Genomic DNA, 13,314 nt, shown 5'->3' on the forward strand with positions numbered 1-13,314 from the left:
TTGAACATTCAACTTTCTTTGTAGCTTCTTCACAAATATTGAAAATAAATTAAATGACTCTTCTTTTGAAGGAAGAAACATGGTCCATGCGAATAGAGGTCAAGTCACTACCACCCCCTCTTTGCTTTTCAACCTAGCAACTCTGTCTGTCAAGAGCACCAGTGCATTCTCATGGGCTTGTTGCTTTTGTTGAACCGCACGCAATGATTTTCAAAGTGTAGCCAAGGTTGCGCTGATCATCTCAGGGATGTCTCACTCATGTCTAACCACCCTAACATCTGTAGAATTAGATAGTTGGTCAAGTTTTAAAATTCCGTCCTTTGAAAGAACTAGTGTATCGGAGTAGGTACGCCAACTAATGCGGAATGTATGGAAGAGGTAGGCCAGTTGACTCAGATGCGAAGCCCTCAAGGTCTGTCACTTCAAGTGTTGGAGATGCATCAACGGTACCACTCGTCTTCCTCTTCTTTCTCACTGGGTTCACTTCATATTGAGTCCGTAAGATACATAGACTACAAGTACTTCTTTCCCAATATCAACCCGTGGCAGTTTGGGCGCATGAGTCTGCAAACACAACTCTATGATAAGACACGGGAAAGAGAGAGATGTCTTCTCTTGTAGAGCTCTTTTGCTTAGCTCCTCAAATATAACATCACCCACATTGACATAGATCTTGCTCATGATGCAAGCAATATCTTCTCGAGTCTGATGTCTGTGTCATTGTAGGAGGGTTGCAATCAGCTGCTCATAAATGAAAGCCAAAATTTAGCTTCAAAGTTGAGATATTTCTTATAAATCTTTATCTTTCGGCTGATCCAATCAGGAGACTCCAAGGCCACTACCGATGCCGTCCATGGACGCTCATCATCTATGTTGCCCCTTATCTCCCTTGTATCTTATTTCTATCCCCCGACGATATTCCATCTAGGGCATCATTGATTTCGGTTGGCCACATTGTACTTCAACTCCTCGGACAGCCACAACCTCAAGATACGTCTTCAGTTGTCCATTCTTCCTCTTTGGCACAGAAGCAGCATAGGAGGCATAAGACTCACGGAAAAGTTCCTCCTTGTACTTGGGTAGGGGCTTGGTAAAGAACCTCCATCTATGACACAAGTCTCCCTCATGAAAAATAAATATACTAAGACAGAGTCATCGCCTACTACAAAGTAAGAAAATGTTATATATAGAGTCACTACCATGAGCCTAGGCATCATGACGTATACTATCTTTTTTATTTACATCCAAGCACTCACATGAAAGTTATCTCTCACATCTATTGATATCCACCCAGTCCGTGAAGATCCTAGGAGTACATTCTATCTTTCTTCTCCAATTTCTAAGGGTTCGTCCTAGAAAACAAAATATTTTTACCTAAAAAATTAAAACTATACATGGTTCAAATTACATCTCTCGGAAGAGAACCGATACAAAAAAAATAAAAAAAATTAAGGGGATTATTAACTACTAAAATTAAAAACAAGATGGATGATGTACTAACTAAAAATCAAACTACAATTATTACATGCCATTAAATTGCAAGAAATTCAAAGAGCTTATACTAAAAAGAATGAAACAAATAAAAATAATGTCAAGTGACAAAAATAAAAAAATATTATGGATTATACAGTCATCCAAAGAATAACAACAACAATGTAAAGATAGGAAAGTACTTTCATCACCCCACACTTAGACAGCGCGTTGTCCCCATACGCACAAAATAAAAGATAACAAGGCAAAAAGAAAGTGGAGAAAAGGAACTATGTGTATCATGTATCCTCAACTGGAAAAAGTTCAGCCACCGATCCTTGAGAGAACACGTCTTCATCTAAGGGCAAAATTTAAGGTCGCCCCATGCCTAAGAACTGGCGAACACGGGTGGAGAAGGGGTATAACCTCTGTAGCTTCTCCACATCAACATGCCTGTGTCAAATTGGAGCCTAAGGTTTCCCATAATGAAGAGCATGCAGTCCTCCATACGGGTCACCCTCTACTCTACAGTAGGAATAGGTCGAGATGGTCTAGCTTCCTCCTTCACTGTCGTGGCATCAAAATCAACATCAGCTGACTCCACCTGATGGTCATAAAGTTGTCCTCCTTAAATTTTGCAACCCAAAAGATACTTGGTTAACATACTTGGCTGTCGTCGTGGTGGAGATGGTGCTACCTCCTTCTATGTGGAGGGCGAGTGGTCCTCTAGCTACTAGTGCGCCTAGAGCGGCTGCTCGAAGCACTCTCCTTGTTCCCTTTTGCTCGCTTTGGTTGGGGTGCCATTGTATCTGCACAAGATGAACATTAGTTAAGACATTCAAAATAAGAAATACAAGCTCATATAAGGTTGGGATGACCCCACAATAATGTTTATAGAATACTCACAAGTATGGTGTTAAGGGACTCACATTACCCCTTTATACACTGTCATTGAAGCATTCCACCATAAGGTAGCATATCGAGCTAACTAATGCTTTGATGAATCAACAATTTTATACATCAATAATTACTAATCTAAAAATGAAAAAGTTAACTAGAATCTATACAAGGCTTGTTATGTCAAGTAAGCCATGTCACATTCTTACTCTTGTGGTGTGTGAGCCAATTTCAAACTGTAGATTTCACAATCTTGTTGTGTATTTGACCACCCCCAACAATTTATCTTTAGCATATAAAGTAACAAGCTACAAGACTTTGCTCAACTCTAACAATTTGGCCTCACAAAGTCTTACAAACACCTCATGTGCACCATTTAGTGAGCATAGATTCTTGTGATTGGGGTATATGAATCTCTCCCAAAACTCAAACAAACAAGATATCTATCAATACTACAAGCTCATCTAATTTATCAATCAAATAACACACTTTAAATACAAGAAATCAAGTCATAAAGTCTACTAGAAAGTGGGAATAGACATGCTTTGGGGGCTAGGTGTCACGACCCAATTTGGCTAAGTCGTGTGGGTACTTACCTTTCCCTCTTCGGTAAGCAAACCCTCAACCCAACGATAATAAAGGCATAAATAATTAAATCAATTAAACAGAAGAGAATAATTCACGTAAGTCTTACGATAATAATATAGAAGAAAGTGTGAAAATAAGAAATACACCCAGGGTCTGGTCTAATCCATACAAGAGCATCTAACTAAAATCTACAAGTCTGAATATTAATAATACATCAAGTCTGAGTATGTCTTGAAATAGAAAATAAGACATAAGTAAAGAAGAATCTTCAAGGCAGCGGACGTCTCGTGCTCACCCTGTAGACTCTAAGAAAATCTCGGAGCGACTATCAGCCACGAGAAACAGAAGTAGATTCTACTTGGAATTCTACATTCATAAAAGAATGCAGCAAGTGCAGGTCAGTATAAAACCACAGTACTGGTAGGTATCATAGGCCGACTAAGTATAACTAACATAATCTAGACAATAAAGAAAGATAGGCAGATAAATCAACAAGTATAAGTCAAACATAATCGGAACCAAGTACCATCATCGCCTAAGTAAAGCATCTAAATCCAAATGTACCAAGTCTCAATACGTCCAATCTGAAACCAACATCTCAAGTAAAGCACCAAACCATCTCAATATAAGCCATGATCCAATGCAATGCAATAATGTATGAATGCAAATGCAATGTTGTGTACACATATACTCCAGACGGAATACCTACACGTCTCGATAGCACGGCTCAAGGTGACTCGCAAAGTCTAAGTGCCACTCGTCCCGGATCTTTGCCCAACAGACAGACGAGACTTCGGATCTTTTACCACGGAAGGTTCTCATCGGCACCACCCTGGGGGACCCGCGGAGTCCATGCACTCACTCAATCCACGATTCCGGGACAAACATCGGATATCGGACTCTCACATCACTCTCATCCAAAACCAAGCCCAGATCATCACAGTGTTTCATCAAGTACCAATAATGTATCAACAGTATATCATGAAGGATGAGAATGTGTGCAATGTATGTGTCAACATTAATAATCGAATCAATAACACAAGTACCAAATATGGGCACGCTAACCATATCATGAAAGACTACACAAGTCATATAGAACTCTATCCTCGTATCAACATTAACCAATAAGATACTACAATATCACAATCAAGATAGAACAACAGTTCCCAATATCTACTAATAACACGTGGCATCAAGCCAACACGATAGAACCATCAAGTCACAACGCAACGAGGTGGCTAGCCCCAATCACACAACAGGGCCCAACCTAAGGCAATATCCAACCCAACTTCATACCCGAAAGTATACATACTGTCTCTGACAATATCATCTAAATATATGCTTCGCTACACGAAGTCTCACCAAGGGTAAGCCATAACCTACCTGGATGGCCGAACAGTGATACATCAACAATCACTCTTTAGCCTTGCCTTTCCGCTGAGCCTCAAGATCAAAAAAGTCTAGGAATATTCAAAATCTAGATTAGAAATCATGAAGATTGATACCTATATCGCTATCATTCAAATTAGGTCAAAACTAATAGAATTTGGGAAAACGGGCCCCACAAAGACAAAACGGGAAACTCAAGGGTAAAATATCAAATTAAAGACTAGTTGATCAAAACCCATCAACTAATTGTTAAATTAACTCAAAGATTCACCCAATTTCGAAATTCAAGCAAAACCCCCAATTTTGGGTATAAACCCTAACTCTTTGATTCAAGGATTCAACACTAATAATGGAAGATATATGATTAATAACCTTAGATCCATCATAATCTAGCATAAACCCAATCAATTTCATCATTTAAAAGCCTAAGTAGAATATCCATTAAATCCACTTTTTATCTTTCATTACTAAGGAACTAATAAGGAAAGAGGAATTCTACGATGATTAGGAGTAAGGAGATTAGCAAGACTTACCACCAAGGATTTTCCCCAAGAATCTTCTAGAACAGTTCCCAAGAGCTCAAATTTCGTAATGGTGAGAAATGATAGACTAAGGGCTTTGTAATACACACTTAATGAAATAACAGGCCTGATACCACCACGGCGCCATCGGGGCCGCCACAGCGCCACCGCCCCGACGTCCTTTCAGACCACCGGGACTGTCTGGGCAAAACAGACTTGTCCACCCTACCGCTACGGCGGTGCCGCTGGGACGGCACTGGTGCCGCTCTAGCAGACACCAGGTACCAGAATCCCAAATGTTTTTCCAAGTTCCAACCGAAATCCTAAACTCCCGAGGCCATCTGCTCACAAACCACACACAGTCCCACATAAAAACACGTTAGGAACGCACTCGTGGCCTCAGAATTTCCAACGAAGGCCTCGTTGAGCGAGTCAAACCCCATAGCTCAATTTTAACTTCCCACCCAAGTCCCAAAATGCATCCTAGAGCATTGGGAACCGAACTAGACATACACACAAGTTCTAAACGACCATCTGGACCTCTCGAAATCGATGGATTTCCAAAAAAAGTCCATTTACCCAAAAGTCAACTTTGAGTCAACTCTTTTTCGCTTAAAGTTCAAATTTCACAAAAAGTCGCCCGAATCAAATCTAGACACCTTGGGAAGTGTGTCAATGGTCTCCTCGGGTCAAAAGTGAGCTAACCAAGCTCGCAAAGGGGAGAAAGTGCCAGAAAGACTATAACGACCAAACGGATCGTTACAGTAGGAAATCACAAAAGTAACTAAAAACTAAAAAAGAAATATAAACAAGAAAACTTTCTCAAGTTTGTTATAGTGATTTTGATGAAACTGTGGATATAATGAATGATGTTTATGAATAGAATAAGGTAGTGATGATAACTATAGAGAGAGAATGGGAGAAAATGGGGTGGGGGGGGGTGCGACTTTGATTACCCCTTCTTAAAAAATTTAAAAGTTAAAAAAAATGGATTTTCCTGCCAGAAAAATTGCACTGGTGCGTCGCACCCCTACGAGGGTGCACGACGTGCCAAGCTAGATATACAGAGAGTTGAAACTCTCAGAAAAATCCTTATTTTGTGAAGGTTCAGCGCACCCCCTGCTTGGTGTGCATCTCGCCAAGCCATTTTTATGATACCCTAGATATTTTCGACCTTTTACTGTTAGTCTCTTGTCTTCGAACCTCGTATAGCATTGTTTAGTCCTTTTCCATGTTGTACTTGCTCCTAAGACATACAAAACAACAAAGAAGTCATGCTATCCTAAAAATAAGAAAAATAAAGAAGATACACTATGAAATCAAGGAAAGTTGGACTGCCTCCCAACAAGCACTTGATTTAACGTCGCGATATGACGCAAGTGGCTCATGCTTTGATCTTGACCTTCACGTGTTCTTTCAGAAGGATGATTTTTGTCCATATTCTTCTTCCTTACCTTTACATTATCAATTACATCATTTTGCTCATCTATTACATCTAAAACTCTGACAACTAACAACATGTATCACTCACTGTTACCTCATTCTCACATCTTTATTCACTCAATTTTACCTCATGCTCACTACATCCTTCTCTCAATTCATCCTTACCACTCTCACGCTCAACTCTCTCAATATAAGTTTGAAACTTGTGAGCCTTATAGATGTTGAAGGTAGCTTCTTCATCTTCCATCCTTATCTTCAACTTCCCTTCTCAAACATCGATCACAAAACTTCAATTAGCTAAACGGATGTCCAAAGATAAAGGGAATCTTCTCGTCCACTTGATTCTAGTACTAAGTCCGAAGGGAGTATAAACATCCCTATCTATACCAAGATGTCCTCAACAACTCCCTCACTATTTACTACAAGCTGCAACATGACCGTGATTAAATTTGGAGCTTCCAAAGCATGTTTCTTGTACACAAAAAGGGGCATAAGATTAATCCTTTCCCCTAGAACACAAAGAGCATTCCACATATTAATGTCCCCAATTGAGTTAGGGATAGCGAAGCTTCTCAGTTCCTTAAGCTTTTGTGAAAGCTTGTTTTAGACCCTAGATGTGCACTCTTCAGTGAGCACAATTGTTTCAAAGTTTGCGCACTTCTTCTTGTTAGTGATGATATCTTTAATGTATGTCCCATATTTTCGGACTTCTTGCAACACATCAAGTAACAGGATGTTCACATGCATATCTTTCATCATCTCTAAGAGCTTAGCATAGTTCTAGACGTCATCCTCGTAGACTAACCTCTGCGACATTCTACATAACCAGTTATCTTTCCTATTGTATACCAGATTTTCTCCTATAACATAGAACACATTACTCTACTGGTTCCAGACTAGCGTATGCGGAATAATAAAGAACAGAAAGAGTAAGGACACAATTATTTTTACGTAGAAACCACCAGACTCACTAGCGTGAAAAAAAATCACGACCTACACTTATGTAGGATTTTTCCCAAGCTCCACTATAGCCGTGAGCCTGTGAAAATTCAAGTTACAAACTTTGTAACCTAGAAACAAAACTCTAATTCCTATCTCAACAATCTCCCTAGACTATTGAGCCCACTTCAAGTTGCACCCACCTTGAAGTTGAATTTGACTAACGTTTATACCTATAAGAATTGATTCTAAGAAATTTGATAAAAGTACAACTCGATAAAAAATTCGAATACACAAATCTAGACTCAAGAACTATAAAACAAAAACTCTGTGAAACAGAATCTTCAATCTTCTTCTTTGTATTACGCTGCACTTCAGTGATCAAAACTTTCTCAAATATTATATTAATAGGGCTTTCTCAATTTCTGATTTTCTATTTTTGTGAGTGTGTGCACTTCTTCATGGCAGGACTTGAATATAGGTTTGCACCAAGTCGACTGAACTCAAATCCTACGTGATAAGGTCCATTATGAGAGTAAGGGTTTGAGTTGACTTGGGATTCTTACTTTCACGCGGCTTCAGTATCCTTTTAGGAGTATGAAGTATCTTGATAATTATGGCAAATAATCCTACAACTTGTCCTCCAAGTCTTTACCATAAATCACAAATCTTACTCGTAGTAGGACTCTAAGATAAAACATGTTCTAGGACATGGTTCAAGTACCTAATTCAATCAACTCTGACTTTTCTCAGCGTCTGAGATAGAATATGTCCATCAACCTATTTCAATCGCATATTGCATCTGTGACTGGTTCGTTCACATTGTCTTGCGTCTGTCTCTAAGTTAGAACATGTACCTATACCTAGTTCACCAACCGTGTTTATTCACTTTATTCATCTCACATCTGAGCTTATTTCATTCCCTTTATCTCAAGCATATGTTTCTAAACCTGGTTCACTTGCCTTTTCATTTACTTTGTCAATTATCAACACACACGTGCTTATGCCAACAAATTCCCCCTTTTTGAGGATGACAAACCCATGTTCTTTTAAGCCTCTGTGTTACATGTTCCAAACATCTCAAAGCCTAGAAAATGAGCATCACTAAGATTGAACTAGATTAGCATAGTTGGGTTATAAAGCATTACACACTATGTATTAACTTCCCCCTTTTTGGCATTATTAAAAAGTTATTTCAAATCAGTTAAGTGGCACTTGAATGTCTAGTAATATTGAAGTCATGGCCACTGGGGCTATCACATATACACGATGTAATAGAATCAGTGACTCAAATTAAGTCTATTAAAACATTCAAATCATACAAATATGGCACAGATTTGTAAGATAGGCAAAAGTTTTTCATTAACTTCATAAAGTACAATTCCAGACCCTTGCTTACAAGAATACAAACAAACTATTTGCACAAATCTCAGGATTTAGACACAATGAGGTAATTATTTTGAAGAAATTAAGATAGAACACGGTCAACAGTGACCAAGGTAAAGTCTACAATATAGGGCTAATAACTAGGAATCCTAACTAGGAGGTGTTGACAGTGGCTTGAATATAAGGGAAGTATATAGCTTCCTCAGTTTGTCCCCACGAACCATAATCTTTATCAACCTTTTTCCCCATGAAGAACCACCATCTTCATCCACCTTTTCCCCAAGAGGACCCACTATCGTTTTCCACCGATTTCTTCCAAGAAGATGCACCATTTTGTTTCACCAGTTTTTCGCTTGAGGAACCACCATCCTTTTCAAATCTATTCCTTTACATTAGATGATGGATAATTCCTCTCACTTTTCTTTGTTTTCCCTCATGAGCCATCACGTTTTCGTCGGACGGAGTTTTTCCGTGACCTAGGGTCTGATACTCGGCTGAGTTTGCTGAGTCTAGCAACTTACTATCTGGAGTAGATCCTTCATCACTAGGGGTTTTGGGGTTTTTAGAACCCCCCCCCCCCCCCCCTCTTCTATGGTCCTCAGACATTTTCCTTCATTTTTGGCTTTTTCAGATCGTGTATATATTATTACTGGATGAAATGGAGGGTTGATGACGGTGAAGTGAGTTTTGTAGTCGGAGTCGGTTGTGTCATGAGAGTGTATGAGAGAGTATGGGTGATCGGAGAAGGAAGAAGAGTCAGACATTTTGGTTAAATTTTGTGAGGAGGCAAAACTGTGATGTAAATGAAAAGAGAGGAGTGTGTTTGGTTTAAGTAGATGAGAGAATGAGAGAAAAGTTGTGTGAATAGGTATTTGAAAAGTCTTTTTATCACGTCCCAGCCTAGGTGAGGCGTGATTGACACCCACCTTACTAGGGCCGAGCAAACCAAATTATATCTCGCATCATCTGTGTCTCGAATGAAAAAAATAAGGCCAAGGAGGCCAACCATAAACATAATATCATGCATATGTATATGTACAATGGGCCCACGAGGCCAACATAACAACTGACAAGACATGACTAAGTTGTATACAGGGAACTGTCTGCAAAGCCTCTAAGAACATAACCATAGCGTATAAGTCGGGACAAGGCCCCCGACGTGCCCATAACACAAAAATACACATATATAATCCCTGACTCGGCAATGCTCTAGGAAGAAGTGGAGCTCACCAATCAGAGCTGGTACCTGGAGGCAGCCTACTGTGAAGGATCCTCGTCTCGTCTATCTATACCTGCAGGCATGAACGCAGTGTCTACAAATAAAAGGACGTCAGTACGAATATTGTACCTAGTATGTAAGGCGGAAAGGCAACATAATAAACATATACTGCAAAGAAGGACGATAAGAATGAACCTGACATTTCTGACTTACTAATGAAAATCTAGCATGTATGTCTCTCTATACTCTCTTGTGCTTAACTACATCTATGTACAATACTGTGTCTCTGACCTACTTATCATCTTGGTGCTATCTGCCTAACTGATCAGTGGTAACTGCCCGACTGCCATTAGCACGATAGTAACTGTCCGTCCGATTATCGCTCGATGGTAGAGCGCATCTGCCTGACTGATCAGTGGTAACTGCCTAACCAGCCGTAGCATGGTGGTAAATACATATCTGCCCGGTCGACCGTAGCTTGGTGGTAATAATGATATATAATCTGCCCAACTAGCTGTAGACCAGTGGTAAAAATGAAAGCATGTGCTGCGGAACGTGCATCCCGATCCAAATATGAATGCATGTGTTGCAAAATGTGCAACCCGATCCAAATATCCCTATAGGTACCTTTTACACACTTCTAGTGTTCATTATTTATCTATTAGCTTCTATGCACTTCTCATGATCATTACTTATCCGTTAATGCCTACATGATTACATAAGACTTATAAACACATTTCGAGGCCATTGAGACTTCTTCCCGATTAACTAACCTAAGTCAATTCCAGGCTGCATCATAAGCCTATTTTCAAGCATTAAATACCTCGTTAGAGAATCCTATAACTAGCATACTATTCATGTCTTACAAAACATTCCTTAAGAACACATTTCTAAATTCATCAGAGTGACGTATGGTCGTTATACCTCTGATTTCCATTATGGAGCTAACATCATTGGCATATCTCACCTTGAAGGAACTGTTGACACTCAATTTTGGCCCTCTGTATTTAAAAATTAACTTCTTTAGGCTTCCTAGTCATTAAATAGCACAATATACTGTTTTTATACATTTTTTAACTTTAATATAATTTATTGATGATTGTCCTTGTTTTTAAATAGTAGGAATTTTTATCAATTTATTTTCATTTTAAATAATTATTTTGTTACAGTCGTTTGTATATAAACAACATGCTAATACAGTTTTACTTCAATTAATTAGCAAGTCTCCTTAATTCAAATCACATTTTTTACTTTATTCACGAAATTACCTTAAATATATTTTTATACTTTATTATTTTTAGTTACAGTCTATTATTACATGGAAGTCGGAGGAACTAATTTTAAACACAAATAAGATTTAGCACATGGTTTTGAGAAGCCATGGTTTGTGAAGCCCATGGTTTTGGCACATGGGTTTGGATAAAAAGTGGTTTACCTTTGCCTATATAAAGGAGGACTTCCCCTCTCATTTTTCTCATCACTTGCACACTACCTCACACACATTTTTCTTCTCTCTACACTCTCTAGATTTTCTTTCTATGGGAAGACTAGCAAGGCTAGAACTTTCTTCCTCTTTTTATATTTTTTTTAAATTGTCTTTATATTTCATTCATACATTGCTTCTTTACTTATTCATATATATTGTCTTTACATTTATTTACTTGCATTGTCTTTATATTTTTTTTTATATACATTGCCTTTATATTTATTTATCTATATTATTTTTACATTTATTTATATACATTGTGTCTTTAAATTTCTTCATATATTGTTTCTATATTTTTGTATTCTTTATACATTTTTCTTTACGTTTTACATACATTTTCCTTCCACTCTCCACACTTTTCCTTTATATTATCTTACATCTATCTATTCTTTTATATATTTTTTATACAAATCCGTTATATACATATACATGCACATATTTACATTACTTAACTACTAAGAAAAGAAGAGAGAAACTTTTCATTAAAAGGAATGCACTTATTGTCTCTACATTTTTTATGCATTATCTTTATATTTTGCTATATTGTGTCTACAACTTTATTTATTTTCAATACATGTATACATTGTCAAGTATTTTCTTTACACTTTTGTCAATATCATCACACTACATGCCTATTTTTTTTTTCTATATATTTTGCTATTTACATTTACTCTACATTGGCTATACATCATATTTATATTTACCTATATTTTCATTTGTATTCTTATGTTCTTTTTACATACATCATTCACCTATACATTTGTTACATTACATACACTACACTAATCTTAGGAGCAAATCAAGTTTCATCATTCTTTTGTCAAATAACTTTTTCAAAAACTTTATGTCAAATTATCTTTTCAATAACTTTTTGTCAAACTACTTTTTCAAGGACTTTGGTCATATTACTTTTTCAAAGAATCTTTATTAAATCACTTTTTAAAGACTTTATGTCACATACCTTACTTTTTGACTTTTTCAATTTTTTTTAACTAATACTTTTTCTTTCATCTTGCAATTTATTACAAATACTACACTTCTGGCCGATGAAGAAATTTCCGTCGATTTTCAAGGCCTCCCATGTACAAAATACGGGTTTTTATTTTAAGTTTATATATCATTTTTTTAATTAATTAGATAGTTATTTATTTTCTTACTAACACTTTTACTAAGTGTTTATACAGGTACCCGGAGATACATCCGAAGACTCGGAAGGAACTCGAAGACTTCATCGAATCACTGTTTGTATTTACTTTCCGCATTTGTTTTTTAACTGTACAAAGCATAAACTCATTGTATAGTGGAAAATTTATTTTTAGAATGACGGGTTGATATATTTATTTACTTGTCGCCTTATTTGTTGAACTTAAAATTGTCATTCGCTTTAGGCAAGACTTAGGCCGTCAATACTTTCATAACTGTATTAAATTGACTTGGTATAAATAATTTGTTAAATAAATTCACACTTTTAACGTTTGAGCAAAAAATACTAGTCCATCCTTTATTTTATATTATTTATACACTCTTAATACAACTTACATTTTGTATTGTTTCGTGTACACTAATACATATTTTCATTAAGTTAAATTCACATTTTGACGCTAGGCAAATATTAAGTCTTCTATTCACATATTTTCACTCATATTTTATCCACAATCCCTTATACTTATTTTTTACCAATACTTTTTACAATTATTTTGTTCCTTATTCTTTTGATAGGATATTTATTAAACAAACACTCTTTTTAACTAAACGGTAGAAACAAGTCAAATAAACTTTACTTTTCTGAATAATTTTGCTATATAAACTTTTTACACCAATGAATATTCGTAGATTATTTTTTACATTTTTATGGACTAATGTAGAGTAAATGTAAATAACAATATTTTATACATTATATTCTTTAGGCATTTTATGTTCGATATACACTCTTTTATTCTTGAAAATACATTCTTTATTTATTTAATATCCATACA

At 36.8% G+C, this 13,314-nt stretch overlaps 1 protein-coding gene across 1 annotated transcript in view; it reads left to right on the plus strand.

The window, feature by feature from the left end:
• LOC132630585 (probable L-gulonolactone oxidase 6) overlaps nt 1-13,314 on the plus strand; it is a 45,619-nt gene that overhangs the window by 6,100 nt on the left and 26,205 nt on the right. The window lies entirely within an intron of this gene.

This window comes from Lycium barbarum, chromosome 3 (genome assembly GCF_019175385.1).
Source record: "Lycium barbarum isolate Lr01 chromosome 3, ASM1917538v2, whole genome shotgun sequence".
Lineage (NCBI taxonomy): Eukaryota > Viridiplantae > Streptophyta > Magnoliopsida > Solanales > Solanaceae > Lycium > Lycium barbarum.